The sequence below is a fragment of the Dendropsophus ebraccatus genome, chromosome 4, assembly GCF_027789765.1.
Source record: "Dendropsophus ebraccatus isolate aDenEbr1 chromosome 4, aDenEbr1.pat, whole genome shotgun sequence".
Classification (NCBI taxonomy): Eukaryota; Metazoa; Chordata; class Amphibia; order Anura; family Hylidae; genus Dendropsophus; species Dendropsophus ebraccatus.
This window is the reverse complement of record NC_091457.1, coordinates 19,764,883-19,786,391: the sequence shown is the minus strand read 5'-3', so window position 1 is coordinate 19,786,391 and position 21,509 is coordinate 19,764,883. Positions and strand designations below refer to the sequence as shown.

The 21,509-nt window shown below is 51.0% G+C and overlaps 73 non-coding genes across 73 annotated transcripts; 39 read left to right on the top strand and 34 right to left on the bottom strand.

Annotated features, from left to right (window-relative positions):
* The first annotated feature begins 372 nt into the window (after positions 1-372).
* On the top strand, positions 373-445 carry TRNAV-AAC (transfer RNA valine (anticodon AAC)). Its single transcript has one exon. It is a non-coding gene; the product is annotated as a tRNA-Val (tRNA).
* A 121-nt stretch (positions 446-566) lies between these two features.
* TRNAV-CAC (transfer RNA valine (anticodon CAC)) lies at positions 567-639 on the top strand. Its single transcript has one exon. It is a non-coding gene; the product is annotated as a tRNA-Val (tRNA).
* Positions 640-982: 343 nt separating this feature from the next.
* Positions 983-1,054, bottom strand: TRNAM-CAU (transfer RNA methionine (anticodon CAU)). Its single transcript has one exon. It is a non-coding gene; the product is annotated as a tRNA-Met (tRNA).
* Positions 1,055-1,244: 190 nt separating this feature from the next.
* On the top strand, positions 1,245-1,318 carry TRNAN-GUU (transfer RNA asparagine (anticodon GUU)). Its single transcript has one exon. It is a non-coding gene; the product is annotated as a tRNA-Asn (tRNA).
* Positions 1,319-1,561: 243 nt separating this feature from the next.
* TRNAY-GUA (transfer RNA tyrosine (anticodon GUA)) lies at positions 1,562-1,648 on the bottom strand. Its single transcript is given in 2 exon segments — positions 1,562-1,597; positions 1,612-1,648. It is a non-coding gene; the product is annotated as a tRNA-Tyr (tRNA).
* An 82-nt stretch (positions 1,649-1,730) lies between these two features.
* TRNAA-AGC (transfer RNA alanine (anticodon AGC)) lies at positions 1,731-1,803 on the bottom strand. Its single transcript has one exon. It is a non-coding gene; the product is annotated as a tRNA-Ala (tRNA).
* A 238-nt stretch (positions 1,804-2,041) lies between these two features.
* On the top strand, positions 2,042-2,114 carry TRNAV-AAC (transfer RNA valine (anticodon AAC)). Its single transcript has one exon. It is a non-coding gene; the product is annotated as a tRNA-Val (tRNA).
* Positions 2,115-2,235: 121 nt separating this feature from the next.
* On the top strand, positions 2,236-2,308 carry TRNAV-CAC (transfer RNA valine (anticodon CAC)). Its single transcript has one exon. It is a non-coding gene; the product is annotated as a tRNA-Val (tRNA).
* A 345-nt stretch (positions 2,309-2,653) lies between these two features.
* On the bottom strand, positions 2,654-2,725 carry TRNAM-CAU (transfer RNA methionine (anticodon CAU)). The gene has a single exon. It is a non-coding gene; the product is annotated as a tRNA-Met (tRNA).
* A 191-nt stretch (positions 2,726-2,916) lies between these two features.
* On the top strand, positions 2,917-2,990 carry TRNAN-GUU (transfer RNA asparagine (anticodon GUU)). The gene has a single exon. It is a non-coding gene; the product is annotated as a tRNA-Asn (tRNA).
* A 245-nt stretch (positions 2,991-3,235) lies between these two features.
* On the bottom strand, positions 3,236-3,322 carry TRNAY-GUA (transfer RNA tyrosine (anticodon GUA)). Its single transcript is given in 2 exon segments — positions 3,236-3,271; positions 3,286-3,322. It is a non-coding gene; the product is annotated as a tRNA-Tyr (tRNA).
* Positions 3,323-3,404: 82 nt separating this feature from the next.
* Positions 3,405-3,477, bottom strand: TRNAA-AGC (transfer RNA alanine (anticodon AGC)). The gene has a single exon. It is a non-coding gene; the product is annotated as a tRNA-Ala (tRNA).
* A 239-nt stretch (positions 3,478-3,716) lies between these two features.
* On the top strand, positions 3,717-3,788 carry TRNAV-AAC (transfer RNA valine (anticodon AAC)). The gene has a single exon. It is a non-coding gene; the product is annotated as a tRNA-Val (tRNA).
* A 121-nt stretch (positions 3,789-3,909) lies between these two features.
* TRNAV-CAC (transfer RNA valine (anticodon CAC)) lies at positions 3,910-3,982 on the top strand. Its single transcript has one exon. It is a non-coding gene; the product is annotated as a tRNA-Val (tRNA).
* A 342-nt stretch (positions 3,983-4,324) lies between these two features.
* On the bottom strand, positions 4,325-4,396 carry TRNAM-CAU (transfer RNA methionine (anticodon CAU)). Its single transcript has one exon. It is a non-coding gene; the product is annotated as a tRNA-Met (tRNA).
* A 190-nt stretch (positions 4,397-4,586) lies between these two features.
* TRNAN-GUU (transfer RNA asparagine (anticodon GUU)) lies at positions 4,587-4,660 on the top strand. Its single transcript has one exon. It is a non-coding gene; the product is annotated as a tRNA-Asn (tRNA).
* A 245-nt stretch (positions 4,661-4,905) lies between these two features.
* On the bottom strand, positions 4,906-4,992 carry TRNAY-GUA (transfer RNA tyrosine (anticodon GUA)). The gene is given in 2 exon segments: positions 4,906-4,941; positions 4,956-4,992. It is a non-coding gene; the product is annotated as a tRNA-Tyr (tRNA).
* Positions 4,993-5,074: 82 nt separating this feature from the next.
* TRNAA-AGC (transfer RNA alanine (anticodon AGC)) lies at positions 5,075-5,149 on the bottom strand. The gene has a single exon. It is a non-coding gene; the product is annotated as a tRNA-Ala (tRNA).
* Positions 5,150-5,390: 241 nt separating this feature from the next.
* On the top strand, positions 5,391-5,463 carry TRNAV-AAC (transfer RNA valine (anticodon AAC)). The gene has a single exon. It is a non-coding gene; the product is annotated as a tRNA-Val (tRNA).
* A 121-nt stretch (positions 5,464-5,584) lies between these two features.
* On the top strand, positions 5,585-5,657 carry TRNAV-CAC (transfer RNA valine (anticodon CAC)). The gene has a single exon. It is a non-coding gene; the product is annotated as a tRNA-Val (tRNA).
* Positions 5,658-6,001: 344 nt separating this feature from the next.
* Positions 6,002-6,073, bottom strand: TRNAM-CAU (transfer RNA methionine (anticodon CAU)). The gene has a single exon. It is a non-coding gene; the product is annotated as a tRNA-Met (tRNA).
* A 190-nt stretch (positions 6,074-6,263) lies between these two features.
* Positions 6,264-6,337, top strand: TRNAN-GUU (transfer RNA asparagine (anticodon GUU)). The gene has a single exon. It is a non-coding gene; the product is annotated as a tRNA-Asn (tRNA).
* A 244-nt stretch (positions 6,338-6,581) lies between these two features.
* On the bottom strand, positions 6,582-6,668 carry TRNAY-GUA (transfer RNA tyrosine (anticodon GUA)). The gene is given in 2 exon segments: positions 6,582-6,617; positions 6,632-6,668. It is a non-coding gene; the product is annotated as a tRNA-Tyr (tRNA).
* An 82-nt stretch (positions 6,669-6,750) lies between these two features.
* On the bottom strand, positions 6,751-6,823 carry TRNAA-AGC (transfer RNA alanine (anticodon AGC)). The gene has a single exon. It is a non-coding gene; the product is annotated as a tRNA-Ala (tRNA).
* A 243-nt stretch (positions 6,824-7,066) lies between these two features.
* TRNAV-AAC (transfer RNA valine (anticodon AAC)) lies at positions 7,067-7,139 on the top strand. The gene has a single exon. It is a non-coding gene; the product is annotated as a tRNA-Val (tRNA).
* Positions 7,140-7,260: 121 nt separating this feature from the next.
* TRNAV-CAC (transfer RNA valine (anticodon CAC)) lies at positions 7,261-7,333 on the top strand. The gene has a single exon. It is a non-coding gene; the product is annotated as a tRNA-Val (tRNA).
* A 345-nt stretch (positions 7,334-7,678) lies between these two features.
* On the bottom strand, positions 7,679-7,750 carry TRNAM-CAU (transfer RNA methionine (anticodon CAU)). The gene has a single exon. It is a non-coding gene; the product is annotated as a tRNA-Met (tRNA).
* A 190-nt stretch (positions 7,751-7,940) lies between these two features.
* Positions 7,941-8,014, top strand: TRNAN-GUU (transfer RNA asparagine (anticodon GUU)). Its single transcript has one exon. It is a non-coding gene; the product is annotated as a tRNA-Asn (tRNA).
* A 244-nt stretch (positions 8,015-8,258) lies between these two features.
* TRNAY-GUA (transfer RNA tyrosine (anticodon GUA)) lies at positions 8,259-8,345 on the bottom strand. The gene is given in 2 exon segments: positions 8,259-8,294; positions 8,309-8,345. It is a non-coding gene; the product is annotated as a tRNA-Tyr (tRNA).
* Positions 8,346-8,427: 82 nt separating this feature from the next.
* On the bottom strand, positions 8,428-8,500 carry TRNAA-AGC (transfer RNA alanine (anticodon AGC)). Its single transcript has one exon. It is a non-coding gene; the product is annotated as a tRNA-Ala (tRNA).
* A 242-nt stretch (positions 8,501-8,742) lies between these two features.
* Positions 8,743-8,815, top strand: TRNAV-AAC (transfer RNA valine (anticodon AAC)). Its single transcript has one exon. It is a non-coding gene; the product is annotated as a tRNA-Val (tRNA).
* A 121-nt stretch (positions 8,816-8,936) lies between these two features.
* On the top strand, positions 8,937-9,009 carry TRNAV-CAC (transfer RNA valine (anticodon CAC)). Its single transcript has one exon. It is a non-coding gene; the product is annotated as a tRNA-Val (tRNA).
* Positions 9,010-9,354: 345 nt separating this feature from the next.
* TRNAM-CAU (transfer RNA methionine (anticodon CAU)) lies at positions 9,355-9,426 on the bottom strand. Its single transcript has one exon. It is a non-coding gene; the product is annotated as a tRNA-Met (tRNA).
* A 190-nt stretch (positions 9,427-9,616) lies between these two features.
* TRNAN-GUU (transfer RNA asparagine (anticodon GUU)) lies at positions 9,617-9,690 on the top strand. The gene has a single exon. It is a non-coding gene; the product is annotated as a tRNA-Asn (tRNA).
* A 245-nt stretch (positions 9,691-9,935) lies between these two features.
* On the bottom strand, positions 9,936-10,022 carry TRNAY-GUA (transfer RNA tyrosine (anticodon GUA)). Its single transcript is given in 2 exon segments — positions 9,936-9,971; positions 9,986-10,022. It is a non-coding gene; the product is annotated as a tRNA-Tyr (tRNA).
* An 82-nt stretch (positions 10,023-10,104) lies between these two features.
* On the bottom strand, positions 10,105-10,177 carry TRNAA-AGC (transfer RNA alanine (anticodon AGC)). The gene has a single exon. It is a non-coding gene; the product is annotated as a tRNA-Ala (tRNA).
* A 240-nt stretch (positions 10,178-10,417) lies between these two features.
* TRNAV-AAC (transfer RNA valine (anticodon AAC)) lies at positions 10,418-10,490 on the top strand. Its single transcript has one exon. It is a non-coding gene; the product is annotated as a tRNA-Val (tRNA).
* Positions 10,491-10,611: 121 nt separating this feature from the next.
* TRNAV-CAC (transfer RNA valine (anticodon CAC)) lies at positions 10,612-10,684 on the top strand. The gene has a single exon. It is a non-coding gene; the product is annotated as a tRNA-Val (tRNA).
* Positions 10,685-11,029: 345 nt separating this feature from the next.
* On the bottom strand, positions 11,030-11,101 carry TRNAM-CAU (transfer RNA methionine (anticodon CAU)). Its single transcript has one exon. It is a non-coding gene; the product is annotated as a tRNA-Met (tRNA).
* A 191-nt stretch (positions 11,102-11,292) lies between these two features.
* TRNAN-GUU (transfer RNA asparagine (anticodon GUU)) lies at positions 11,293-11,366 on the top strand. Its single transcript has one exon. It is a non-coding gene; the product is annotated as a tRNA-Asn (tRNA).
* Positions 11,367-11,611: 245 nt separating this feature from the next.
* Positions 11,612-11,698, bottom strand: TRNAY-GUA (transfer RNA tyrosine (anticodon GUA)). The gene is given in 2 exon segments: positions 11,612-11,647; positions 11,662-11,698. It is a non-coding gene; the product is annotated as a tRNA-Tyr (tRNA).
* An 82-nt stretch (positions 11,699-11,780) lies between these two features.
* On the bottom strand, positions 11,781-11,853 carry TRNAA-AGC (transfer RNA alanine (anticodon AGC)). The gene has a single exon. It is a non-coding gene; the product is annotated as a tRNA-Ala (tRNA).
* Positions 11,854-12,093: 240 nt separating this feature from the next.
* Positions 12,094-12,166, top strand: TRNAV-AAC (transfer RNA valine (anticodon AAC)). Its single transcript has one exon. It is a non-coding gene; the product is annotated as a tRNA-Val (tRNA).
* Positions 12,167-12,287: 121 nt separating this feature from the next.
* On the top strand, positions 12,288-12,360 carry TRNAV-CAC (transfer RNA valine (anticodon CAC)). Its single transcript has one exon. It is a non-coding gene; the product is annotated as a tRNA-Val (tRNA).
* Positions 12,361-12,705: 345 nt separating this feature from the next.
* On the bottom strand, positions 12,706-12,777 carry TRNAM-CAU (transfer RNA methionine (anticodon CAU)). The gene has a single exon. It is a non-coding gene; the product is annotated as a tRNA-Met (tRNA).
* Positions 12,778-12,968: 191 nt separating this feature from the next.
* Positions 12,969-13,044, top strand: TRNAN-GUU (transfer RNA asparagine (anticodon GUU)). Its single transcript has one exon. It is a non-coding gene; the product is annotated as a tRNA-Asn (tRNA).
* A 245-nt stretch (positions 13,045-13,289) lies between these two features.
* On the bottom strand, positions 13,290-13,376 carry TRNAY-GUA (transfer RNA tyrosine (anticodon GUA)). The gene is given in 2 exon segments: positions 13,290-13,325; positions 13,340-13,376. It is a non-coding gene; the product is annotated as a tRNA-Tyr (tRNA).
* An 82-nt stretch (positions 13,377-13,458) lies between these two features.
* Positions 13,459-13,531, bottom strand: TRNAA-AGC (transfer RNA alanine (anticodon AGC)). The gene has a single exon. It is a non-coding gene; the product is annotated as a tRNA-Ala (tRNA).
* Positions 13,532-13,773: 242 nt separating this feature from the next.
* On the top strand, positions 13,774-13,847 carry TRNAV-AAC (transfer RNA valine (anticodon AAC)). Its single transcript has one exon. It is a non-coding gene; the product is annotated as a tRNA-Val (tRNA).
* Positions 13,848-13,968: 121 nt separating this feature from the next.
* On the top strand, positions 13,969-14,041 carry TRNAV-CAC (transfer RNA valine (anticodon CAC)). The gene has a single exon. It is a non-coding gene; the product is annotated as a tRNA-Val (tRNA).
* Positions 14,042-14,386: 345 nt separating this feature from the next.
* On the bottom strand, positions 14,387-14,458 carry TRNAM-CAU (transfer RNA methionine (anticodon CAU)). Its single transcript has one exon. It is a non-coding gene; the product is annotated as a tRNA-Met (tRNA).
* A 191-nt stretch (positions 14,459-14,649) lies between these two features.
* On the top strand, positions 14,650-14,723 carry TRNAN-GUU (transfer RNA asparagine (anticodon GUU)). Its single transcript has one exon. It is a non-coding gene; the product is annotated as a tRNA-Asn (tRNA).
* Positions 14,724-14,968: 245 nt separating this feature from the next.
* TRNAY-GUA (transfer RNA tyrosine (anticodon GUA)) lies at positions 14,969-15,055 on the bottom strand. Its single transcript is given in 2 exon segments — positions 14,969-15,004; positions 15,019-15,055. It is a non-coding gene; the product is annotated as a tRNA-Tyr (tRNA).
* An 82-nt stretch (positions 15,056-15,137) lies between these two features.
* On the bottom strand, positions 15,138-15,210 carry TRNAA-AGC (transfer RNA alanine (anticodon AGC)). Its single transcript has one exon. It is a non-coding gene; the product is annotated as a tRNA-Ala (tRNA).
* Positions 15,211-15,451: 241 nt separating this feature from the next.
* On the top strand, positions 15,452-15,524 carry TRNAV-AAC (transfer RNA valine (anticodon AAC)). Its single transcript has one exon. It is a non-coding gene; the product is annotated as a tRNA-Val (tRNA).
* A 121-nt stretch (positions 15,525-15,645) lies between these two features.
* Positions 15,646-15,719, top strand: TRNAV-CAC (transfer RNA valine (anticodon CAC)). The gene has a single exon. It is a non-coding gene; the product is annotated as a tRNA-Val (tRNA).
* Positions 15,720-16,062: 343 nt separating this feature from the next.
* Positions 16,063-16,134, bottom strand: TRNAM-CAU (transfer RNA methionine (anticodon CAU)). Its single transcript has one exon. It is a non-coding gene; the product is annotated as a tRNA-Met (tRNA).
* A 190-nt stretch (positions 16,135-16,324) lies between these two features.
* TRNAN-GUU (transfer RNA asparagine (anticodon GUU)) lies at positions 16,325-16,398 on the top strand. The gene has a single exon. It is a non-coding gene; the product is annotated as a tRNA-Asn (tRNA).
* A 245-nt stretch (positions 16,399-16,643) lies between these two features.
* Positions 16,644-16,730, bottom strand: TRNAY-GUA (transfer RNA tyrosine (anticodon GUA)). Its single transcript is given in 2 exon segments — positions 16,644-16,679; positions 16,694-16,730. It is a non-coding gene; the product is annotated as a tRNA-Tyr (tRNA).
* Positions 16,731-17,129: 399 nt separating this feature from the next.
* TRNAV-AAC (transfer RNA valine (anticodon AAC)) lies at positions 17,130-17,202 on the top strand. The gene has a single exon. It is a non-coding gene; the product is annotated as a tRNA-Val (tRNA).
* Positions 17,203-17,323: 121 nt separating this feature from the next.
* Positions 17,324-17,396, top strand: TRNAV-CAC (transfer RNA valine (anticodon CAC)). The gene has a single exon. It is a non-coding gene; the product is annotated as a tRNA-Val (tRNA).
* A 344-nt stretch (positions 17,397-17,740) lies between these two features.
* Positions 17,741-17,812, bottom strand: TRNAM-CAU (transfer RNA methionine (anticodon CAU)). The gene has a single exon. It is a non-coding gene; the product is annotated as a tRNA-Met (tRNA).
* A 190-nt stretch (positions 17,813-18,002) lies between these two features.
* TRNAN-GUU (transfer RNA asparagine (anticodon GUU)) lies at positions 18,003-18,076 on the top strand. Its single transcript has one exon. It is a non-coding gene; the product is annotated as a tRNA-Asn (tRNA).
* A 248-nt stretch (positions 18,077-18,324) lies between these two features.
* On the bottom strand, positions 18,325-18,411 carry TRNAY-GUA (transfer RNA tyrosine (anticodon GUA)). The gene is given in 2 exon segments: positions 18,325-18,360; positions 18,375-18,411. It is a non-coding gene; the product is annotated as a tRNA-Tyr (tRNA).
* Positions 18,412-18,809: 398 nt separating this feature from the next.
* Positions 18,810-18,883, top strand: TRNAV-AAC (transfer RNA valine (anticodon AAC)). Its single transcript has one exon. It is a non-coding gene; the product is annotated as a tRNA-Val (tRNA).
* Positions 18,884-19,004: 121 nt separating this feature from the next.
* TRNAV-CAC (transfer RNA valine (anticodon CAC)) lies at positions 19,005-19,078 on the top strand. The gene has a single exon. It is a non-coding gene; the product is annotated as a tRNA-Val (tRNA).
* A 345-nt stretch (positions 19,079-19,423) lies between these two features.
* TRNAM-CAU (transfer RNA methionine (anticodon CAU)) lies at positions 19,424-19,495 on the bottom strand. Its single transcript has one exon. It is a non-coding gene; the product is annotated as a tRNA-Met (tRNA).
* Positions 19,496-19,686: 191 nt separating this feature from the next.
* On the top strand, positions 19,687-19,760 carry TRNAN-GUU (transfer RNA asparagine (anticodon GUU)). Its single transcript has one exon. It is a non-coding gene; the product is annotated as a tRNA-Asn (tRNA).
* Positions 19,761-20,005: 245 nt separating this feature from the next.
* TRNAY-GUA (transfer RNA tyrosine (anticodon GUA)) lies at positions 20,006-20,092 on the bottom strand. The gene is given in 2 exon segments: positions 20,006-20,041; positions 20,056-20,092. It is a non-coding gene; the product is annotated as a tRNA-Tyr (tRNA).
* A 395-nt stretch (positions 20,093-20,487) lies between these two features.
* TRNAV-AAC (transfer RNA valine (anticodon AAC)) lies at positions 20,488-20,562 on the top strand. Its single transcript has one exon. It is a non-coding gene; the product is annotated as a tRNA-Val (tRNA).
* A 121-nt stretch (positions 20,563-20,683) lies between these two features.
* Positions 20,684-20,760, top strand: TRNAV-CAC (transfer RNA valine (anticodon CAC)). The gene has a single exon. It is a non-coding gene; the product is annotated as a tRNA-Val (tRNA).
* A 344-nt stretch (positions 20,761-21,104) lies between these two features.
* On the bottom strand, positions 21,105-21,176 carry TRNAM-CAU (transfer RNA methionine (anticodon CAU)). The gene has a single exon. It is a non-coding gene; the product is annotated as a tRNA-Met (tRNA).
* Positions 21,177-21,366: 190 nt separating this feature from the next.
* On the top strand, positions 21,367-21,440 carry TRNAN-GUU (transfer RNA asparagine (anticodon GUU)). Its single transcript has one exon. It is a non-coding gene; the product is annotated as a tRNA-Asn (tRNA).
* The last annotated feature ends 69 nt before the right edge of the window (positions 21,441-21,509 follow it).

Genomic DNA, 21,509 nt, shown 5'->3' with positions numbered 1-21,509 from the left:
CCTCCTAGGCTTGTCAAAAGAGTGGCATGAGAAAAGGCATTTGAAAAAAGTCAAAAGGTTATGGGAGGATGGGGCATCGATCCCGCTACTCTCGCATGCTAAGCGAGCGCTCTACCATTTGAGCTAATCCCCGTCTCACGTCCGTTCACTTTGGCCATCATACACCACGCTGTGACTTAAATAACCAGTTTTTTTTTTGTTTTTTTTGTTTTGTTTTTTTAAGTGTGCATCCCAATCGCCACAAGTAAGAAACTATTGGGAGCTGACAGGACTTGGGGCAGCCTGGGATGGTCCCCAGTTTAAAGTACTTTCCTTCCTTTTTTCAAACTTGTGTTGTTCGCTCGCGAGGAAAGCTGCGTTGGCCTCCGCCGAGTTTCTGTAGTGTAGTGGTCATCACGTTCGCCTAACACGCGAAAGGTCCCCGGTTCGAAACCGGGCAGAAACATTGGTTTGGGTACCCTTTTGATCCAGGGACAAACCTTTTTACTTCGAAGCCCCAGTTTTCCTCCGCTCGGTTTGAATACTGGCGGCTGGCTCGCCATAGCGGTGCCTGTCTCAACAGGCAGGTTTCTGTAGTGTAGCGGTTATCACGTTCGCCTCACACGCGAAAGGTCCCCGGTTCGAAACCGGGCAGAAACACAGTTCTTTTGCAGCCTTTTGGCTACCCCACTACGTAGCCAAAAGCACCAACACGTGAAATATTCCGGCTTCGAAACCGGGCAGAAGCATGGTGCTTCTGAAGAAATTTTGGCTACCCCACTAGTGCAACACAAAACCTTCTTTGCGCAAGCAGGTGATATTTGCTTGCAACAAGGCTTTTTAGACACAGCCACATACTTGTCCAGTTTGTCTTGTTGGAGATATTGAAGACAGGTGTTTGGCAACGAGCAAGAGGCGGCTGATGAATCGGCCCCCACTCTCCTAGATTTTAAGCAGAAACTTCTGGGGAATTGTACTTGCGGGGTTTGTAAAAGTGAGCTCTTAGCAGAGGATGGTTTCGATCCATCGACCTCTGGGTTATGGGCCCAGCACGCTTCCGCTGCGCCACTCTGCTGCTGCTCAGGAGGTTAGGAAGGCGGGGAAGAGAAGCCGAAATAGGTGGCCTCTGGCTACCATGCGCCAGCAAGTATAGCCATTTGTTAAAGGCCAGGGCCCCCCCTTGAGGCTGTTTTCCTTTTTCGATATTATTGAGTCAAGGTCATGTGACCTGGCTGGGGCTTCGAGCAATTGCGTGCAGCAACGGTGTCTCTGTGGCGCAATCGGTTAGCGCGTTCGGCTGTTAACCGAAAGGTTGGTGGTTCGAGTCCACCCAGGGACGATGGCCTAATTTTCTTTGGCTTTCAGGGCACAGCGAAAGGCCCTCCTTTGGCAGGCCTGAGCTGCACTCCCAACTGAGAGCTTGGATGTGGTGTCTGTTTTAAATTCCTCAGACTGGGAGCACAGCTCTCTTAAAAGGGTGTTTTAAGGTAGTAGAGGAAGAGCGCAGCCAGAATGTGTGTTTCAGCTGCTCGAAAGGTCCAACACGAAAGGATGCACCCGCCTCCCCCCCCAAAAGAAAAGGTCCTTCGAGCCGGAATCGAACCAGCGACCTAAGGATTGCTAATGTTTTTACTACAGTCCTCCGCTCTACCAGCTGAGCTATCGAAGGCTTGGCCGGCCTTTGCTCGCCTACCTCCTAGGCTTGTCAAAGAGTGGCATGAGAAAAGGCATTTGAAAAAGTCAAAAGGTTATGGAGGATGCGGGCATCGATCCCGCTACCTCTCGCATGCTAAGCGAGCGCTCTACCATTTGAGCTAATCCCCCTCTCACGTCCGTTCACTTTGGCCATCATCCCACCACGCTGTGACTTAAATAACCAGTTTTTTTTTGTTTTTTTGTTTTGTTTTTTTAAGTGTGCATCCAATCGCCACAAGTAAGAAACTATTGGGAAGCTGACAGGACTTGGGGCAGCCTGGGATGGTCCCCAGTTTAAAGTACTTTCCTTCCTTTTTTCAAACTTGTGTTGTTCGCTCGCGAGGAAAGCTGCGTTGGCCTCCGCCGAGTTTCTGTAGTGTAGTGGTCATCACGTTCGCCTAACACGCGAAAGGTCCCCGGTTCGAAACCGGGCAGAAACATTGGTTTGGGTACCCTTTTGATCCAGGGACAAACCTTTTTACTTCGAAGCCCCAGTTTTCCTCCGCTCGGTTTGAATACTGGCGGCTGGCTCGCCATAGCGGTGCCTGTCTCAACAGGCAGGTTTCTGTAGTGTAGCGGTTATCACGTTCGCCTCACACGCGAAAGGTCCCCGGTTCGAAACCGGGCAGAAACACAGTTCTTTTGCAGCCTTTTGGCTACCCCACTACGTAGCCAAAAGCACCAACACGTGAAATATTCCGGCTTCGAAACCGGGCAGAAGCATGGTGCTTCTGGAAGAAATTTTTGGCTACCCCACTAGTGCAACACAAAACCTTCTTTGCGCAAGCAGGTGATATTTGCTTGCAACAAGGCTTTTTAGACACAGCCACATACTTGTCCAGTTTGTCTTGTTGGAGATATTGAAGACAGGTGTTTGGCAACGAGCAAGAGGCGGCTGATGAATCGGCCCCCACTCTCCTAGATTTTAAGCAGAAACTTCTGGGGAATTGTACTTGCGGGGTTTGTAAAAGTGAGCTCTTAGCAGAGGATGGTTTCGATCCATCGACCTCTGGGTTATGGGCCCAGCACGCTTCCGCTGCGCCACTCTGCTGCTGCTCAGGAGGTTAGGAAGGCGGGGAAGAGAAGCCGAAATAGGTGGCCTCTGGCTACCATGCGCCAGCAAGTATAGCCATTTGTTAAAGGCCAGGGCCCCCCCTTGAGGCTGTTTTCCTTTTTCGATATTATTGAGTCAAAGGTCATGTGACCTGGCTGGGGCTTCGAGCAATTGCGTGCAGCAACGGTGTCTCTGTGGCGCAATCGGTTAGCGCGTTCGGCTGTTAACCGAAAGGTTGGTGGTTCGAGTCCACCCAGGGACGATGGCCTAATTTTCTTTGGCTTTCAGGGCACAGCGAAAGGCCCTCCTTTGGCAGGCCTGAGCTGCACTCCCAACTGAGAGCTTGGATGTGGTGTCTGTTTTAAATTCCTCAGACTGGGAGCACAGCTCTCTTAAAAGGGTGTTTTAAGGTAGTAGAGGAAGAGCGCAGCCAGAATGTGTGTTTCAGCTGCTCGAAAGGTCCAACACGAAAGGATGCACCCGCCTCCCTCCCCCCAAAGAAAAAAGTCCTTCGAGCCGGAATCGAACCAGCGACCTAAGGATTGCTAATGTTTTTACTACAGTCCTCCGCTCTACCAGCTGAGCTATCGAAGGCTTGGCCGGCCTTTGCTCGCCTACCTCCTAGGCTTGTCAAAGAGTGGCATGAGAAAAGGCATTTGAAAAAGTCAAAAGGTTATGGAGGATGCGGGCATCGATCCCGCTACCTCTCGCATGCTAAGCGAGCGCTCTACCATTTGAGCTAATCCCCCTCTCACGTCCGTTCACTTTGGCCATCATCCCACCACGCTGTGACTTAAATAACCAGTTTTTTTTTTTTTTTTTTTTGTTTTTTTTTAAGTGTGCATCCCAATCGCCACAAGTAAGAAACTATTGGGAAGCTGACAGGACTTGGGGCAGCCTGGGATGGTCCCCAGTTTAAAGTACTTTCCTTCCTTTTTTCAAACTTGTGTTGTTCGCTCGCGAGGAAAGCTGCGTTGGCCTCCGCCGAGTTTCTGTAGTGTAGTGGTAATCACGTTCGCCTAACACGCGAAAGGTCCCCGGTTCGAAACCGGGAGAAACATTGGTTTGGGTACCCTTTTGATCCAGGGACAAACCTTTTTACTTCGAAGCCCCAGTTTTCCTCCGCTCGGTTTGAATACTGGCGGCTGGCTCGCCATAGCGGTGCCTGTCTCAACAGGCAGGTTTCTGTAGTGTAGCGGTTATCACGTTCGCCTCACACGCGAAAGGTCCCCGGTTCGAAACCGGGCAGAAACACAGTTCTTTTGCAGCCTTTTGGCTACCCCACTACGTAGCCAAAAGCACCAACACGTGAAATATTCCGGCTTCGAAACCGGGCAGAAGCATGGTGCTTCTGGAAGAAATTTTTGGCTACCCCACTAGTGCAACACAAAACCTTCTTTGCGCAAGCAGGTGATATTTGCTTGCAACAAGGCTTTTTAGACACAGCCACATACTTGTCCAGTTTGTCTTGTTGGAGATATTGAAGACAGGTGTTTGGCAACGAGCAAGAGGCGGCTGATGAATCGGCCCCCACTCTCCTAGATTTTAAGCAGACACTGGGGAATTGTACTTGCGGGGTTTGTAAAAGTGAGCTCTTAGCAGAGGATGGTTTCGATCCATCGACCTCTGGGTTATGGGCCCAGCACGCTTCCGCTGCGCCACTCTGCTGCTGCTCAGGAGGTTAGGAAGGCGGGGAAGAGAAGCCGAAATAGGTGGCCTCTGGCTACCATGCGCCAGCAAGTATAGCCATTTGTTAAAGGCCAGGGCCCCCCTTGAGGCTGTTTTCCTTTTTCGATATTATTGAGTCAAAGGTCATGTGACCTGGCTGGGGCTTCGAGCAATTGCGTGCAGCAACGGTGTCTCTGTGGCGCAATCGGTTAGCGCGTTCGGCTGTTAACCGAAAGGTTGGTGGTTCGAGTCCACCCAGGGACGATGGCCTAATTTTCTTTGGCTTTCAGGGCACAGCGAAAGGCCCTCCTTTGGCAGGCCTGAGCTGCACTCCCAACTGAGAGCTTGGATGTGGTGTCTGTTTTAAATTCCTCAGACTGGGAGCACAGCTCTCTTAAAAGGGTGTTTTAAGGTAGTAGAGGAAGAGCGCAGCCAGAATGTGTGTTTCAGCTGCTCGAAAGGTCCAACACGAAAGGATGCACCCGCCTCCCTCCCCCCAAAGAAAAAGGTCCTTCGAGCCGGAATCGAACCAGCGACCTAAGGATTGCTAATGTTTTTACTACAGTCCTCCGCTCTACCAGCTGAGCTATCGAAGGCTTGGCCGGCCTTTGCTCGCCTACCTCCTAGGCTTGTCAAAGAGTGGCATGAGAAAAGGCATTTGAAAAAGTCAAAAGGTTATGGAGGATGCGGGCATCGATCCCGCTACCTCTCGCATGCTAAGCGAGCGCTCTCTACCATTTGAGCTAATCCCCCTCTCACGTCCGTTCACTTTGGCCATCATCCCACCACGCTGTGACTTAAATAACCAGTTTTTTTTTGTTTTTTTTTGTTTTGTTTTTTTAAGTGTGCATCCCAATCGCCACAAGTAAGAAACTATTGGGAAGCTGACAGGACTTGGGGCAGCCTGGGATGGTCCCCAGTTTGAAGTACTTTCCTTCCTTTTTTCAAACTTGTGTTGTTCGCTCGCGAGGAAAGCTGCGTTGGCCTCCGCCGAGTTTCTGTAGTGTAGTGGTCATCACGTTCGCCTAACACGCGAAAGGTCCCCGGTTCGAAACCGGGCAGAAACATTGGTTTGGGTACCCTTTTGATCCAGGGACAAACCTTTTTACTTCGAAGCCCCAGTTTTCCTCCGCTCGGTTTGAATACTGGCGGCTGGCTCGCCATAGCAGTGCCTGTCTCAACAGGCAGGTTTCTGTAGTGTAGCGGTTATCACGTTCGCCTCACACGCGAAAGGTCCCCGGTTCGAAACCGGGCAGAAACACAGTTCTTTTGCAGCCTTTTGGCTACCCCACTACGTAGCCAAAAGCACCAACACGTGAAATATTCCTGCTTCGAAACCGGGCAGAAGCATGGTGCTTCTGGAAGAAATTTTGGCTACCCCACTAGTGCAACACAAAACCTTCTTTGCGCAAGCAGGTGATATTTGCTTGCAACAAGGCTTTTTAGACACAGCCACATACTTGTCCAGTTTGTCTTGTTGGAGATATTGAAGACAGGTGTTTGGCAACGAGCAAGAGGCGGCTGATGAATCGGCCCCCACTCTCCTAGATTTTAAGCAGAAACTTCTGGGGAATTGTACTTGCGGGGTTTGTAAAAGTGAGCTCTTAGCAGAGGATGGTTTCGATCCATCGACCTCTGGGTTATGGGCCCAGCACGCTTCCGCTGCGCCACTCTGCTGCTGCTCAGGAGGTTAGGAAGGCGGGGAAGAGAAGCCGAAATAGGTGGCCTCTGGCTACCATGCGCCAGCAAGTATAGCCATTTGTTAAAGGCCAGGGCCCCCCTTGAGGCTGTTTTCCTTTTTCGATATTATTGAGTCAAAGGTCATGTGACCTGGCTGGGGCTTCGAGCAATTGCGTGCAGCAACGGTGTCTCTGTGGCGCAATCGGTTAGCGCGTTCGGCTGTTAACCGAAAGGTTGGTGGTTCGAGTCCACCCAGGGACGATGGCCTAATTTTCTTTGGCTTTCAGGGCACAGCGAAAGGCCCTCCTTTGGCAGGCCTGAGCTGCACTCCCAACTGAGAGCTTGGATGTGGTGTCTGTTTTAAATTCCTCAGACTGGGAGCACAGCTCTCTTAAAAGGGTGTTTTAAGGTAGTAGAGGAAGAGCGCAGCCAGAATGTGTGTTTCAGCTGCTCGAAAGGTCCAACACGAAAGGATGCACCCGCCTCCCTCCCCCAAAGAAAAAGGTCCTTCGAGCCGGAATCGAACCAGCGACCTAAGGATTGCTAATGTTTTTACTACAGTCCTCCGCTCTACCAGCTGAGCTATCGAAGGCTTGGCCGGCCTTTGCTCGCCTACCTCCTAGGCTTGTCAAAGAGTGGCATGAGAAAAGGCATTTGAAAAAGTCAAAAGGTTATGGAGGATGCGGGCATCGATCCCGCTACCTCTCGCATGCTAAGCGAGCGCTCTACCATTTGAGCTAATCCCCCTCTCACGTCCGTTCACTTTGGCCATCATCCCACCACGCTGTGACTTAAATAACCAGTTTTTTTTTGTTTTTTTTTTTGTTTTGTTTTTTTAAGTGTGCATCCCAATCGCCACAAGTAAGAAACTATTGGGAAGCTGACAGGACTTGGGGCAGCCTGGGATGGTCCCCAGTTTAAAGTACTTTTCTTCCTTTTTTCAAACTTGTGTTGTTCGCTCGCGAGGAAAGCTGCGTTGGCCTCCGCCGAGTTTCTGTAGTGTAGTGGTCATCACGTTCGCCTAACACGCGAAAGGTCCCCGGTTCGAAACCGGGCAGAAACATTGGTTTGGGTACCCTTTTGATCCAGGGACAAACCTTTTTACTTCGAAGCCCCAGTTTTCCTCCGCTCGGTTTGAATACTGGCGGCTGGCTCGCCATAGCGGTGCCTGTCTCAACAGGCAGGTTTCTGTAGTGTAGCGGTTATCACGTTCGCCTCACACGCGAAAGGTCCCCGGTTCGAAACCGGGCAGAAACACAGTTCTTTTGCAGCCTTTTGGCTACCCCACTACGTAGCCAAAAGCACCAACACGTGAAATATTCCGGCTTCGAAACCGGGCAGAAGCATGGTGCTTCTGGAAGAAATTTTTGGCTACCCCACTAGTGCAACACAAAACCTTCTTTGCGCAAGCAGGTGATATTTGCTTGCAACAAGGCTTTTTAGACACAGCCACATACTTGTCCAGTTTGTCTTGTTGGAGATATTGAAGACAGGTGTTTGGCAACGAGCAAGAGGCGGCTGATGAATCGGCCCCCACTCTCCTAGATTTTAAGCAGAAACTTCTGGGGAATTGTACTTGCGGGGTTTGTAAAAGTGAGCTCTTAGCAGAGGATGGTTTCGATCCATCGACCTCTGGGTTATGGGCCCAGCACGCTTCCGCTGCGCCACTCTGCTGCTGCTCAGGAGGTTAGGAAGGCGGGGAGAGAAGCCGAAATAGGTGGCCTCTGGCTACCATGCGCCAGCAAGTATAGCCATTTGTTAAAGGCCAGGGCCCCCCCTTGAGGCTGTTTTCCTTTTTCGATATTATTGAGTCAAAGGTCATGTGACCTGGCTGGGGCTTCGAGCAATTGCGTGCAGCAACGGTGTCTCTGTGGCGCAATCGGTTAGCGCGTTCGGCTGTTAACCGAAAGGTTGGTGGTTCGAGTCCACCCAGGGACGATGGCCTAATTTTCTTTGGCTTTCAGGGCACAGCGAAAGGCCCTCCTTTGGCAGGCCTGAGCTGCACTCCCAACTGAGAGCTTGGATGTGGTGTCTGTTTTAAATTCCTCAGACTGGGAGCACAGCTCTCTTAAAAGGGTGTTTTAAGGTAGTAGAGGAAGAGCGCAGCCAGAATGTGTGTTTCAGCTGCTCGAAAGGTCCAACACGAAAGGATGCACCCGCCTCCCTCCCCCAAAGAAAAAGGTCCTTCGAGCCGGAATCGAACCAGCGACCTAAGGATTGCTAATGTTTTTACTACAGTCCTCCGCTCTACCAGCTGAGCTATCGAAGGCTTGGCCGGCCTTTGCTCGCCTACCTCCTAGGCTTGTCAAAGAGTGGCATGAGAAAAGGCATTTGAAAAAGTCAAAAGGTTATGGAGGATGCGGGCATCGATCCCGCTACCTCTCGCATGCTAAGCGAGCGCTCTACCATTTGAGCTAATCCCCCTCTCACGTCCGTTCACTTTGGCCATCATCCCACCACGCTGTGACTTAAATAACCAGTTTTTTTTGTTTTTTTTTTGTTTTGTTTTTTAAGTGTGCATCCCAATCGCCACAAGTAAGAAACTATTGGGAAGCTGACAGGACTTGGGGCAGCCTGGGATGGTCCCCAGTTTAAAGTACTTTCCTTCCTTTTTTCAAACTTGTGTGTTGTTCGCTCGCGAGGAAAGCTGCGTTGGCCTCCGCCGAGTTTCTGTAGTGTAGTGGTCATCACGTTCGCCTAACACGCGAAAGGTCCCCGGTTCGAAACCGGGCAGAAACATTGGTTTGGGTACCCTTTTGATCCAGGGACAAACCTTTTTACTTCGAAGCCCCAGTTTTCCTCCGCTCGGTTTGAATACTGGCGGCTGGCTCGCCATAGCGGTGCCTGTCTCAACAGGCAGGTTTCTGTAGTGTAGCGGTTATCACGTTCGCCTCACACGCGAAAGGTCCCCGGTTCGAAAACGGGCAGAAACACAGTTCTTTTGCAGCCTTTTGGCTACCCCACTACGTAGCCAAAAGCACCAACACGTGAAATATTCCGGCTTCGAAACCGGGCAGAAGCATGGTGCTTCTGGAAGAAATTTTTGGCTACCCCACTAGTGCAACACAAAACCTTCTTTGCGCAAGCAGGTGATATTTGCTTGCAACAAGGCTTTTTAGACACAGCCACATACTTGTCCAGTTTGTCTTGTTGGAGATATTGAAGACAGGTGTTTGGCAACGAGCAAGAGGCGGCTGATGAATCGGCCCCCACTCTCCTAGATTTTAAGCAGAAACTTCTGGGGAATTGTACTTGCGGGGTTTGTAAAAGTGAGCTCTTAGCAGAGGATGGTTTCGATCCATCGACCTCTGGGTTATGGGCCCAGCACGCTTCCGCTGCGCCACTCTGCTGCTGCTCAGGAGGTTAGGAAGGCGGGGAAGAGAAGCCGAAATAGGTGGCCTCTGGCTACCATGCGCCAGCAAGTATAGCCATTTGTTAAAGGCCAGGGCCCCCCTTGAGGCTGTTTTCCTTTTTCGATATTATTGAGTCAAAGGTCATGTGACCTGGCTGGGGCTTCGAGCAATTGCGTGCAGCAACGGTGTCTCTGTGGCGCAATCGGTTAGCGCGTTCGGCTGTTAACCGAAAGGTTGGTGGTTCGAGTCCACCCAGGGACGATGGCCTAATTTTCTTTGGCTTTCAGGGCACAGCGAAAGGCCCTCCTTTGGCAGGCCTGAGCTGCACTCCCAACTGAGAGCTTGGATGTGGTGTCTGTTTTAAATTCCTCAGACTGGGAGCACAGCTCTCTTAAAAGGGTGTTTTAAGGTAGTAGAGGAAGAGCGCAGCCAGAATGTGTGTTTCAGCTGCTCGAAAGGTCCAACACGAAAGGATGCACCCGCCTCCCTCCCCCCAAAGAAAAAGGTCCTTCGAGCCGGAATCGAACCAGCGACCTAAGGATTGCTAATGTTTTTACTACAGTCCTCCGCTCTACCAGCTGAGCTATCGAAGGCTTGGCCGGCCTTTGCTCGCCTACCTCCTAGGCTTGTCAAAGAGTGGCATGAGAAAAGGCATTTGAAAAAGTCAAAAGGTTATGGAGGATGCGGGCATCGATCCCGCTACCTCTCGCATGCTAAGCGAGCGCTCTACCATTTGAGCTAATCCCCCTCTCACGTCCGTTCACTTTGGCCATCATCCCACCACGCTGTGACTTAAATAACCAGTTTTTTTTTTTTTTTTTTGTTTTGTTTTTTTAAGTGTGCATCCCAATCGCCACAAGTAAGAAACTATTGGGAAGCTGACAGGACTTGGGGCAGCCTGGGATGGTCCCCAGTTTAAAGTACTTTCCTTCCTTTTTTCAAACTTGTGTTGTTCGCTCGCGAGGAAAGCTGCGTTGGCCTCCGCCGAGTTTCTGTAGTGTAGTGGTCATCACGTTCGCCTAACACGCGAAAGGTCCCCGGTTCGAAACCGGGCAGAAACATTGGTTTGGGTACCCTTTTGATCCAGGGACAAACCTTTTTACTTCGAAGCCCCAGTTTTCCTCCGCTCGGTTTGAATACTGGCGGCTGGCTCGCCATAGCGGTGCCTGTCTCAACAGGCAGGTTTCTGTAGTGTAGCGGTTATCACGTTCGCCTCACACGCGAAAGGTCCCCGGTTCGAAACCGGGCAGAAACACAGTTCTTTTGCAGCCTTTTGGCTACCCCACTACGTAGCCAAAAGCACCAACACGTGAAATATTCCGGCTTCGAAACCGGGCAGAAGCATGGTGCTTCTGGAAGAAATTTTTGGCTACCCCACTAGTGCAACACAAAACCTTCTTTGCGCAAGCAGGTGATATTTGCTTGCAACAAGGCTTTTTAGACACAGCCACATACTTGTCCAGTTTGTCTTGTTGGAGATATTGAAGACAGGTGTTTGGCAACGAGCAAGAGGCGGCTGATGAATCGGCCCCCACTCTCCTAGATTTTAAGCAGAAACTTCTGGGGAATTGTACTTGCGGGGTTTGTAAAAGTGAGCTCTTAGCAGAGGATGGTTTCGATCCATCGACCTCTGGGTTATGGGCCCAGCACGCTTCCGCTGCGCCACTCTGCTGCTGCTCAGGAGGTTAGGAAGGCGGGGAAGAGAAGCCGAAATAGGTGGCCTCTGGCTACCATGCGCCAGCAAGTATAGCCATTTGTTAAAGGCCAGGGCCCCCCCTTGAGGCTGTTTTCCTTTTTCGATATTATTGAGTCAAAGGTCATGTGACCTGGCTGGGGCTTCGAGCAATTGCGTGCAGCAACGGTGTCTCTGTGGCGCAATCGGTTAGCGCGTTCGGCTGTTAACCGAAAGGTTGGTGGTTCGAGTCCACCCAGGGACGATGGCCTAATTTTCTTTGGCTTTCAGGGCACAGCGAAAGGCCCTCCTTTGGCAGGCCTGAGCTGCACTCCCAACTGAGAGCTTGGATGTGGTGTCTGTTTTAAATTCCTCAGACTGGGAGCACAGCTCTCTTAAAAGGGTGTTTTAAGGTAGTAGAGGAAGAGCGCAGCCAGAATGTGTGTTTCAGCTGCTCGAAAGGTCCAACACGAAAGGATGCACCCGCCTCCCTCCCCCCAAAGAAAAAGGTCCTTCGAGCCGGAATCGAACCAGCGACCTAAGGATTGCTAATGTTTTTACTACAGTCCTCCGCTCTACCAGCTGAGCTATCGAAGGCTTGGCCGGCCTTTGCTCGCCTACCTCCTAGGCTTGTCAAAGAGTGGCATGAGAAAAGGCATTTGAAAAAGTCAAAAGGTTATGGAGGATGCGGGCATCGATCCCGCTACCTCTCGCATGCTAAGCGAGCGCTCTACCATTTGAGCTAATCCCCCTCTCACGTCCGTTCACTTTGGCCATCATCCCACCACGCTGTGACTTAAATAACCAGTTTTTTTTGTTTTTTTTTGTTTTGTTTTTTTAAGTGTGCATCCCAATCGCCACAAGTAAGAAACTATTGGGAAGCTGACAGGACTTGGGGCAGCCTGGGATGGTCCCCAGTTTAAAGTACTTTCCTTCCTTTTTTCAAACTTGTGTTGTTCGCTCGCGAGGAAAGCTGCGTTGGCCTCCGCCGAGTTTCTGTAGTGTAGTGGTCATCACGTTCGCCTAACACGCGAAAGGTCCCCGGTTCGAAACCGGGCAGAAACATTGGTTTGGGTACCCTTTTGATCCAGGGACAAACCTTTTTACTTCGAAGCCCCAGTTTTCCTCCGCTCGGTTTGAATACTGGCGGCTGGCTCGCCATAGCGGTGCCTGTCTCAACAGGCAGGTTTCTGTAGTGTAGCGGTTATCACGTTCGCCTCACACGCGAAAGGTCCCCGGTTCGAAACCGGGCAGAAACACAGTTCTTTTGCAGCCTTTTGGCTACCCCACTACGTAGCCAAAAGCACCAACACGTGAAATATTCCGGCTTCGAAACCGGGCAGAAGCATGGTGCTTCTGGAAGAAATTTTTGGCTACCCCACTAGTGCAACACAAAACCTTCTTTGCGCAAGCAGGTGATATTTGCTTGCAACAAGGCTTTTTAGACACAGCCACATACTTGTCCAGTTTGTCTTGTTGGAGATATTGAAGACAGGTGTTTGGCAACGAGCAAGAGGCGGCTGATGAATCGGCCCCCACTCTCCTAGATTTTAAGCAGAAACTTCTGGGGAATTGTACTTGCGGGGTTTGTAAAAGTGAGCTCTTAGCAGAGGATGGTTTCGATCCATCGACCTCTGGGTTATGGGCCCAGCACGCTTCCGCTGCGCCACTCTGCTGCTGCTCAGGAGGTTAGGAAGGCGGGGAAGAGAAGCCGAAATAGGTGGCCTCTGGCTACCATGCGCCAGCAAGTATAGCCATTTGTTAAAGGCCAGGGCCCCCCCTTGAGGCTGTTTTCCTTTTTCGATATTATTGAGTCAAAGGTCATGTGACCTGGCTGGGGCTTCGAGCAATTGCGTGCAGCAACGGTGTCTCTGTGGCGCAATCGGTTTAGCAGCGTTCGGCTGTTAACCGAAAGGTTGGTGGTTCGAGTCCACCCAGGGACGATGGCACTAATTTTCTTTGGCTTTCAGGGCACAGCGAAAGGCCCTCCTTTGGCAGGCCTGAGCTGCACTCCCAACTGAGAGCTTGGATGTGGTGTCTGTTTTAAATTCCTCAGACTGGGAGCACAGCTCTCTTAAAAGGGTGTTTTAAGGTAGTAGAGGAAGAGCGCAGCCAGAATGTGTGTTTCAGCTGCTCGAAAGGTCCAACACGAAAGGATGCACCCGCCTCCCTCCCCCCAAAGAAAAGGTCCTTCGAGCCGGAATCGAACCAGCGACCTAAGGATTGCTAATGTTTTTACTACAGTCCTCCGCTCTACCAGCTGAGCTATCGAAGGCTTGGCCGGCCTTTGCTCGCCTACCTCCTAGGCTTGTCAAAGAGTGGCATGAGAAAAGGCATTTGAAAAAGTCAAAAGGTTATGGAGGATGCGGGCATCGATCCCGCTACCTCTCGCATGCTAAGCGAGCGCTCTACCATTTGAGCTAATCCCCCTCTCACGTCCGTTCACTTTGGCCATCATCCCACCACGCTGTGACTTAAATAACCAGTTTTTTTTTGTTTTTTTTTTGTTTTGTTTTTTTAAGTGTGCATCCCAATCGCCACAAGTAAGAAACTATTGGGAAGCTGACAGGACTTGGGGCAGCCTGGGATGGTCCCCAGTTTAAAGTACTTTCCTTCCTTTTTTCAAACTTGTGTTGTTCGCTCGCGAGGAAAGCTGCGTTGGCCTCCGCCGAGTTTCTGTAGTGTAGTGGTCATCACGTTCGCCTAACACGCGAAAGGTCCCCGGTTCGAAACCGGGCAGAAAACATTGGTTTGGGTACCCTTTTGATCCAGGGACAAACCTTTTTACTTCGAAGCCCCAGTTTTCCTCCGCTCGGTTTGAATACTGGCGGCTGGCTCGCCATAGCGGTGCCTGTCTCAACAGGCAGGTTTCTGTAGTGTAGCGGTTATCACGTTCGCCTCACACGCGAAAGGTCCCCGGTTCGAAACCGGGCAGAAACACAGTTCTTTTGCAGCCTTTTGGCTACCCCACTACGTAGCCAAAAGCACCAACACGTGAAATATTCCGGCTTCGAAACCGGGCAGAAGCATGGTGCTTCTGGAAGAAATTTTTGGCTACCCCACTAGTGCAACACAAAACCTTCTTTGCGCAAGCAGGTGATATTTGCTTGCAACAAGGCTTTTTAGACACAGCCACATACTTGTCCAGTTTGTCTTGTTGGAGATATTGAAGACAGGTGTTTGGCAACGAGCAAGAGGCGGCTGATGAATCGGCCCCCACTCTCCTAGATTTTAAGCAGAAACTTCTGGGGAATTGTACTTGCGGGGTTTGTAAAAGTGAGCTCTTAGCAGAGGATGGTTTCGATCCATCGACCTCTGGGTTATGGGCCCAGCACGCTTCCGCTGCGCCACTCTGCTGCTGCTCAGGAGGTTAGGAAGGCGGGGAAGAGAAGCCGAAATAGGTGGCCTCTGGCTACCATGCGCCAGCAAGTATAGCCATTTGTTAAAGGCCAGGGCCCCCCCTTGAGGCTGTTTTCCTTTTTCGATATTATTGAGTCAAAGGTCATGTGACCTGGCTGGGGCTTCGAGCAATTGCGTGCAGCAACGGTGTCTCTGTGGCGCAATCGGTTAGCGCGTTCGGCTGTTAACCGAAAGGTTGGTGGTTCGAGTCCACCCAGGGACGATGGCCTAATTTTCTTTGGCTTTCAGGGCACAGCGAAAGGCCCTCCTTTGGCAGGCCTGAGCTGCACTCCCAACTGAGAGCTTGGATGTGGTGTCTGTTTTAAATTCCTCAGACTGGGAGCACAGCTCTCTTAAAAGGGTGTTTTAAGGTAGTAGAGGAAGAGCGCAGCCAGAATGTGTGTTTCAGCTGCTCGAAAGGTCCAACACGAAAGGATGCACCCGCCTCCCTCCCCCCAAAGAAAAAGGTCCTTCGAGCCGGAATCGAACCAGCGACCTAAGGATTGCTAATGTTTTTACTACAGTCCTCCGCTCTACCAGCTGAGCTATCGAAGGCTGGGCCGGCCTTTGCTCGCCTACCTCCTAGGCTTGTCAAAGAGTGGCATGAGAAAAGGCATTTGAAAAAGTCAAAAGGTTATGGAGGATGCGGGCATCGATCCCGCTACCTCTCGCATGCTAAGCGAGCGCTCTACCATTTGAGCTAATCCCCCTCTCACGTCCGTTCACTTTGGCCATCATCCCACCACGCTGTGACTTAAATAACCAGTTTTTTTTTGTTTTTTTTTGTTTTGTTTTTTTAAGTGTGCATCCCAATCGCCACAAGTAAGAAACTATTGGGAAGCTGACAGGACTTGGGGCAGCCTGGGATGGTCCCCAGTTTAAAGTACTTTCCTTCCTTTTTTCAAACTTGTGTTGTTCGCTCGCGAGGAAAGCTGCGTTGGCCTCCGCCGAGTTTCTGTAGTGTAGTGGTCATCACGTTCGCCTAACACGCGAAAGGTCCCCGGTTCGAAACCGGGCAGAAACATTGGTTTGGGTACCCTTTTGATCCAGGGACAAACCTTTTTACTTCGAAGCCCCAGTTTTCCTCCGCTCGGTTTGAATACTGGCGGCTGGCTCGCCATAGCGGTGCCTGTCTCAACAGGCAGGTTTCTGTAGTTGTAGCGGTTATCACGTTCGCCTCACACGCGAAAGGTCCCCGGTTCGAAACCGGGCAGAAACACAGTTCTTTTGCAGCCTTTTGGCTACCCCACTACGTAGCCAAAGCACCAACACGTGAAATATTCCGGCTTCGAAACCGGGCAGAAGCATGGTGCTTCTGGAAGAAATTTTTGGCTACCCCACTAGTGCAACACAAAACCTTCTTTGCGCAAGCAGGTGATATTTGCTTGCAACAAGGCTTTTTAGACACAGCCACATACTTGTCCAGTTTGTCTTGTTGGAGATATTGAAGACAGGTGTTTGGCAACGAGCAAGAGGCGGCTGATGAATCGGCCCCCACTCTCCTAGATTTTAAGCAGAAACTTCTGGGGAATTGTACTTGCGGGGTTTGTAAAGTGAGCTCTTAGCAGAGGATGGTTTCGATCCATCGACCTCTGGGTTATGGGCCCAGCACGCTTCCGCTGCGCCACTCTGCTGCTGCTCAGGAGGTTAGGAAGGCGGGGAGAGAAGCCGAAATAGGTGGCCTCTGGCTACCATGCGCCAGCAAGTATAGCCATTTGTTAAAGGCCAGGGCCCCCCCTTGAGGCTGTTTTCCTTTTTCGATATTATTGAGTCAAAGGTCATGTGACCTGGCTGGGGCTTCGAGCAATTGCGTGCAGCAACGGTGTCTCTGTGGCGCAATCGGTTAGCGCGTTCGGCTGTTAACCGAAAGGTTGGTGGTTCGAGTCCACCCAGGGACGATGGCCTAATTTTCTTGGCTTTCAGGGCACAGCGAAAGGCCCTCCTTTGGCAGGCCTGAGCTGCACTCCCAACTGAGAGCTTGGATGTGGTGTCTGTTTTAAATTCCTCAGACTGGGAGCACAGCTCTCTTAAAAGGGTGTTTTAAGGTAGTAGAGGAAGAGCGCAGCCAGAATGTGTGTTTCAGCTGCTCGAAAAGGTCCAACACGAAAGGATGCACCCGCCTCCCTCCCCCCAAAGAAAAAGGTCCTTCGAGCCGGAATCGAACCAGCGACCTAAGGATTGCTAATGTTTTTACTACAGTCCTCCGCTCTACCAGCTGAGCTATCGAAGGCTTGGCCGGCCTTTGCTCGCCTACCTCCTAGGCTTGTCAAAGAGTGGCATGAGAAAAGGCATTTGAAAAAGTCAAAAGGTTATGGAGGATGCGGGCATCGATCCCGCTACCTCTCGCATGCTAAGCGAGCGCGTCTACCATTTGAGCTAATCCCCCTCTCACGTCCGTTCACTTTGGCCATCATCCCACCACGCTGTGACTTAAATAACCAGTTTTTTTTTGTTTTTTTTTTTTTTGTTTTTTTTAGTGTGCATCCCAATCGCCACAAGTAAGAAACTATTGGGAAGCTGACAGGACTTGGGGCAGCCTGGGATGGTCCCCCGGTTTAAAGTACTTTCCTTCCTTTTTTCAAACTTGTGTTGTTCGCTTCGCGAGGAAAGCTGCGTTGGCCTCCGCCGAGTTTCTGTAGTGTAGTGGTCATCACGTTCGCCTAACACGCGAAAGGTCCCCGGTTCGAAACCGGGCAGAAACATTGGTTTGGGTACCCTTTTGATCCAGGGACAAACCTTTTTACTTCGAAGCCCCAGTTTTCCTCCGCTCGGTTTGAATACTGGCGGCTGGCTCGCCATAGCGGTGCCTGTCTCAACAGGCAGGTTTCTGTAGTGTAGCGGTTATCACGTTCGCCTCACACGCGAAAGGTCCCCGGTTCGAAACCGGGCAGAAACACAGTTCTTTTGCAGCCTTTTGGCTACCCCACTACGTAGCCAAAAGCACCAACACGTGAAATATTCCGGCTTCGAAACCGGGCAGAAGCATGGTGCTTCTGGAAGAAATTTTTGGCTACCCCACTAGTGCAACACAAAACCTTCTTTGCGCAAGCAGGTGATATTTGCTTGCAACAAGGCTTTTTAGACACAGCCACATACTTGTCCAGTTTGTCTTGTTGGAGATATTGAAGACAGGTGTTTGGCAACGAGCAAGAGGCGGCTGATGAATCGGCCCCCACTCTCCTAGATTTTAAGCAGAAACTTCTGGGGAATTGTACTTGCGGGGTTGTAAAAGTGAGCTCTTAGCAGAGGATGGTTTCGATCCATCGACCTCTGGGTTATGGGCCCAGCACGCTTCCGCTGCGCCACTCTGCTGCTGCTCAGGAGGTTAGGAAGGCGGGGAAGAGAAGCCGAAATAGGTGGCCTCTGGCTACCATGCGCCAGCAAGTATAGCCATTTGTTAAAGGCCAGGGCCCCCCCTTGAGGCTGTTTCCTTTTTCGATATTATTGAGTCAAAGGTCATGTGACCTGGCTGGGGCTTCGAGCAATTGCGTGCAGCAACGGTGTCTCTGTGGCGCAATCGGTTAGCGCGTTCGGCTGTTAACCGAAAGGTTGGTGGTTCGAGTCCACCCAGGGACGATGGCCTAATTTTCTTTGGCTTTCAGGGCACAGCGAAAGGCCCTCCTTTGGCAGGCCTGAGCTGCACTCCCAACTGAGAGCTTGGATGTGGTGTGTCTGTTTTAAATTCCTCAGACTGGGAGCACAGCTCTCTTAAAAGGTGTGTTTTAAGGTAGTAGAGGAAGAGCGCAGCCAGAATGTTGTGTTTCAGCTGCTCGAAAGGTCCAACACGAAAGGATGCACCCGCCTCCCTCCCCCCAAAGAAAAGGTCCTTCGAGCCGGAATCGAACCAGCGACCTAAGGATTGCTAATGTTTTTACTACAGTCCTCCGCTCTACCAGCTGAGCTATCGAAGGCTTGGCCGGCCTTTGCTCGCCTACCTCCTAGGCTTGTCAAAGAGTGGCATGAGAAAAGGCATTTGAAAAAGTCAAAAGGTTATGGAGGATGCGGGCATCGATCCCGCTAACTCTCGCATGCTAAGCGAGCGCTCTACCATTTGAGCTAATCCCCCTCTCACATCCGTTCACTTTGGCCATCATCCCACCACGCTGTGACTTAAATAACCAGTTTTTTTTTTGTTTTTTTTTGTTTTGTTTTTTTTAAGTGTGCATCCCAATCGCCACAAGTAAGAAACTATTGGGAAGCTGACAGGACTTGGGGCAGCCTGGGATGGTCCCCAGTTTGAAGTACTTTCCTTCCTTTTTTCAAACTTGTGTTGTTCGCTCGCGAGGAAAGCTGCGTTGGCCTCCGCCGAGTTTCTGTAGTGTAGTGGTCATCACGTTCGCCTAACACGCGAAAGGTCCCCGGTTCGAAAACCGGGCAGAAACATTGGTTTGGGTACCCTTTTGATCCAGGGACAAACCTTTTTACTTCGAAGCCCCAGTTTTCCTCCGCTCGGTTTGAATACTGGCGGCTGGCTCGCCATAGCAGTGCCTGTCTCAACAGGCAGGTTTCTGTAGTGTAGCGGTTATCACGTTCGCCTCACACCGCGAAAGGTCCCCGGTTCGAAACCGGGCAGAAACACAGTTCTTTTGCAGCCTTTTGGCTACCCCACTACGTAGCCAAAGCACCAACACGTGAAATATTCCGGCTTCGAAACCGGGCAGAAGCATGGTGCTTCTGGAAGAAATTTTTGGCTACCCCACTAGTGCAACACAAAACCTTCTTTTGCGCAAGCAGGGATATTTGCTTGCAAACAAGGCTTTTTAGACACAGCCACATACTTGTCCAGTTTGTCTTGTTGGAGATATTGAAGACAGGTGTTTGGCAACGAGCAAGAGGCGGCTGATGAATCGGCCCCCACTCTCCTAGATTTTAAGCAGAAACTTCTGGGGAATTGTACTTGCGGGGTTTGTAAAAGTGAGCTCTTAGCAGAGGATGGTTTCGATCCATCGACCTCTGGGTTATGGGCCCAGCACGCTTCCGCTGCGCCACTCTGCTGCTGCTCAGGAGGTTAGGAAGGCGGGGAAGAGAAGCCGAAATAGGTGGCCTCTGGCTACCATGCGCCAGCAAGTATAGCCATTTGTTAAAGGCCAGGGCCCCCCCTTGAGGCTGTTTTCCTTTTTCGATATTATTGAGTCAAAGGTCATGTGACCTGGCTGGGGCTTCGAGCAATTGCGTGCAGCAACGGTGTCTCTGTGGCGCAATCGGTTAGCGCGTTCGGCGGTTAATCGAAAGGTTGGTGGTTCGAGTCCACCCAGGGACGATGGCCTAATTTTCTTTGGCTTTCAGGGCACAGCGAAAGGCCCTCCTTTGGCAGGCCTGAGCTGCACTCCCAACTGAGAGCTTGGATGTGGTGTCTGTTTTAAATTTCTCAGACTGGGAGCACAGCTCTCTTAAAAGGGTGTTTTAAGGTAGTAGAGGAAGAGCGCAGCCAGAATGTGTGTTTCAGCTGCTCGAAAGGTCCAACACGAAAGGATGCACCCGCCTCCCTCCCCCCAAAGAAAAAGGTCCTTCGAGCCGGAATCGAACCAGCGACCTAAGGATTGCTAATGTTTTTACTACAGTCCTCCGCTCTACCAGCTGAGCTATCGAAGGCTTGGCCGGCCTTTGCTCGCCTACCTCCTAGGCTTGTCAAAGAGTGGCATGAGAAAAGGCATTTGAAAAGTCAAAAGGTTATGGAGGATGCGGGCATCGATCCCGCTACCTCCTGCATGCTAAGCGAGCGCTCTACCATTTGAGCTAATCCCCCTCTCACGTCCGTTCACTTTGGCCATCATCCCACCACGCTGTGACTTAAATAACCAGTTTTTTTTTTTTTTTTTTTGTTTGTTTTTTTAAGTGTGCATCCCAATCGCCACAAGTAAGAAACTATTGGGAAGCTGACAGGACTTGGGGCAGCCTGGGATGGTCCCCAGTTTTGAAGTACTTTCCTTCCTTTTTTCAAACTTGTGTTGTTCGCTCGCGAGGAAAGCTGCGTTGGCCTCCGCCGAGTTTCTGTAGTGTAAGTGGTCATCACGTTCGCCTAACACGCGAAAGGTCCCCGGTTCGAAAACCGGGCAGAAACATTGGTTTGGGTACCCTTTTGATCCAGGGACAAACCTTTTTACTTCGAAGCCCCAGTTTTCCTCCGCTCGGTTTGAATACTGGCGGCTGGCTCGCCATAGCGGTGCCTGTCTCAACAGGCAGGTTTTCTGTAGTGTAGCGGTTATCACGTGTTCGCCTCACACGCGAAAGGTCCCCGGTTCGAAAACCGGGCAGAAACACAGTTCTTTTGCAGCCTTTTGGCTACCCCACTACGTAGCCAAAGCACCAACACGTGAAATATTCCGGCTTCGAAACCGGGCAGAAGCATGGTGCTTCTGGAAGAAATTTTTGGCTACCCCACTAGTGCAACACAAAACCTTCTTTGCGCAAGCAGGTGATATTTGCTTGCAACAAGGCTTTTTAGACACAGCCACATACTTGTCCAGTTTGTCTTGTTGGAGATATTGAAGACAGGTGTTTGGCAACGAGCAAGAGGCGGCTGATGAATCGGCCCCCACTCTCCTAGATTTTAAGCAGAAACTTCTGGGGAATTGTACTTGCGGGGTTTGTAAAAGTGAGCTCTTAGCAGAGGATGGTTTCGATCCATCGACCTCTGGGTTATGGGCCCAGCACGCTTCCGCTGCGCCACTCTGCTGCTGCTCAGGAGGTTAGGAAGGCGGGGAAGAGAAGCCGAAATAGGTGGCCTCTGGCTACCATGCGCCAGCAAGTATAGCCATTTGTTAAAGGCCAGGGCCCCCCCTTGAGGCTGTTTTCCTTTTTCGATATTATTGAGTCAAAGGTCATGTGACCTGGCTGGGCTTCGAGCAATTGCGTGCAGCAACGGTGTCTCTGTGGCGCAATCGGTTAGCGCGTTCGGCTGTTAACCGAAAGGTTGGTGGTTCGAGTCCACCCAGGGACGATGGCCTAATTTTCTTTGGCTTTCAGGGCACAGCGAAAGGCCCTCCTTTGGCAGGCCTGAGCTGCACTC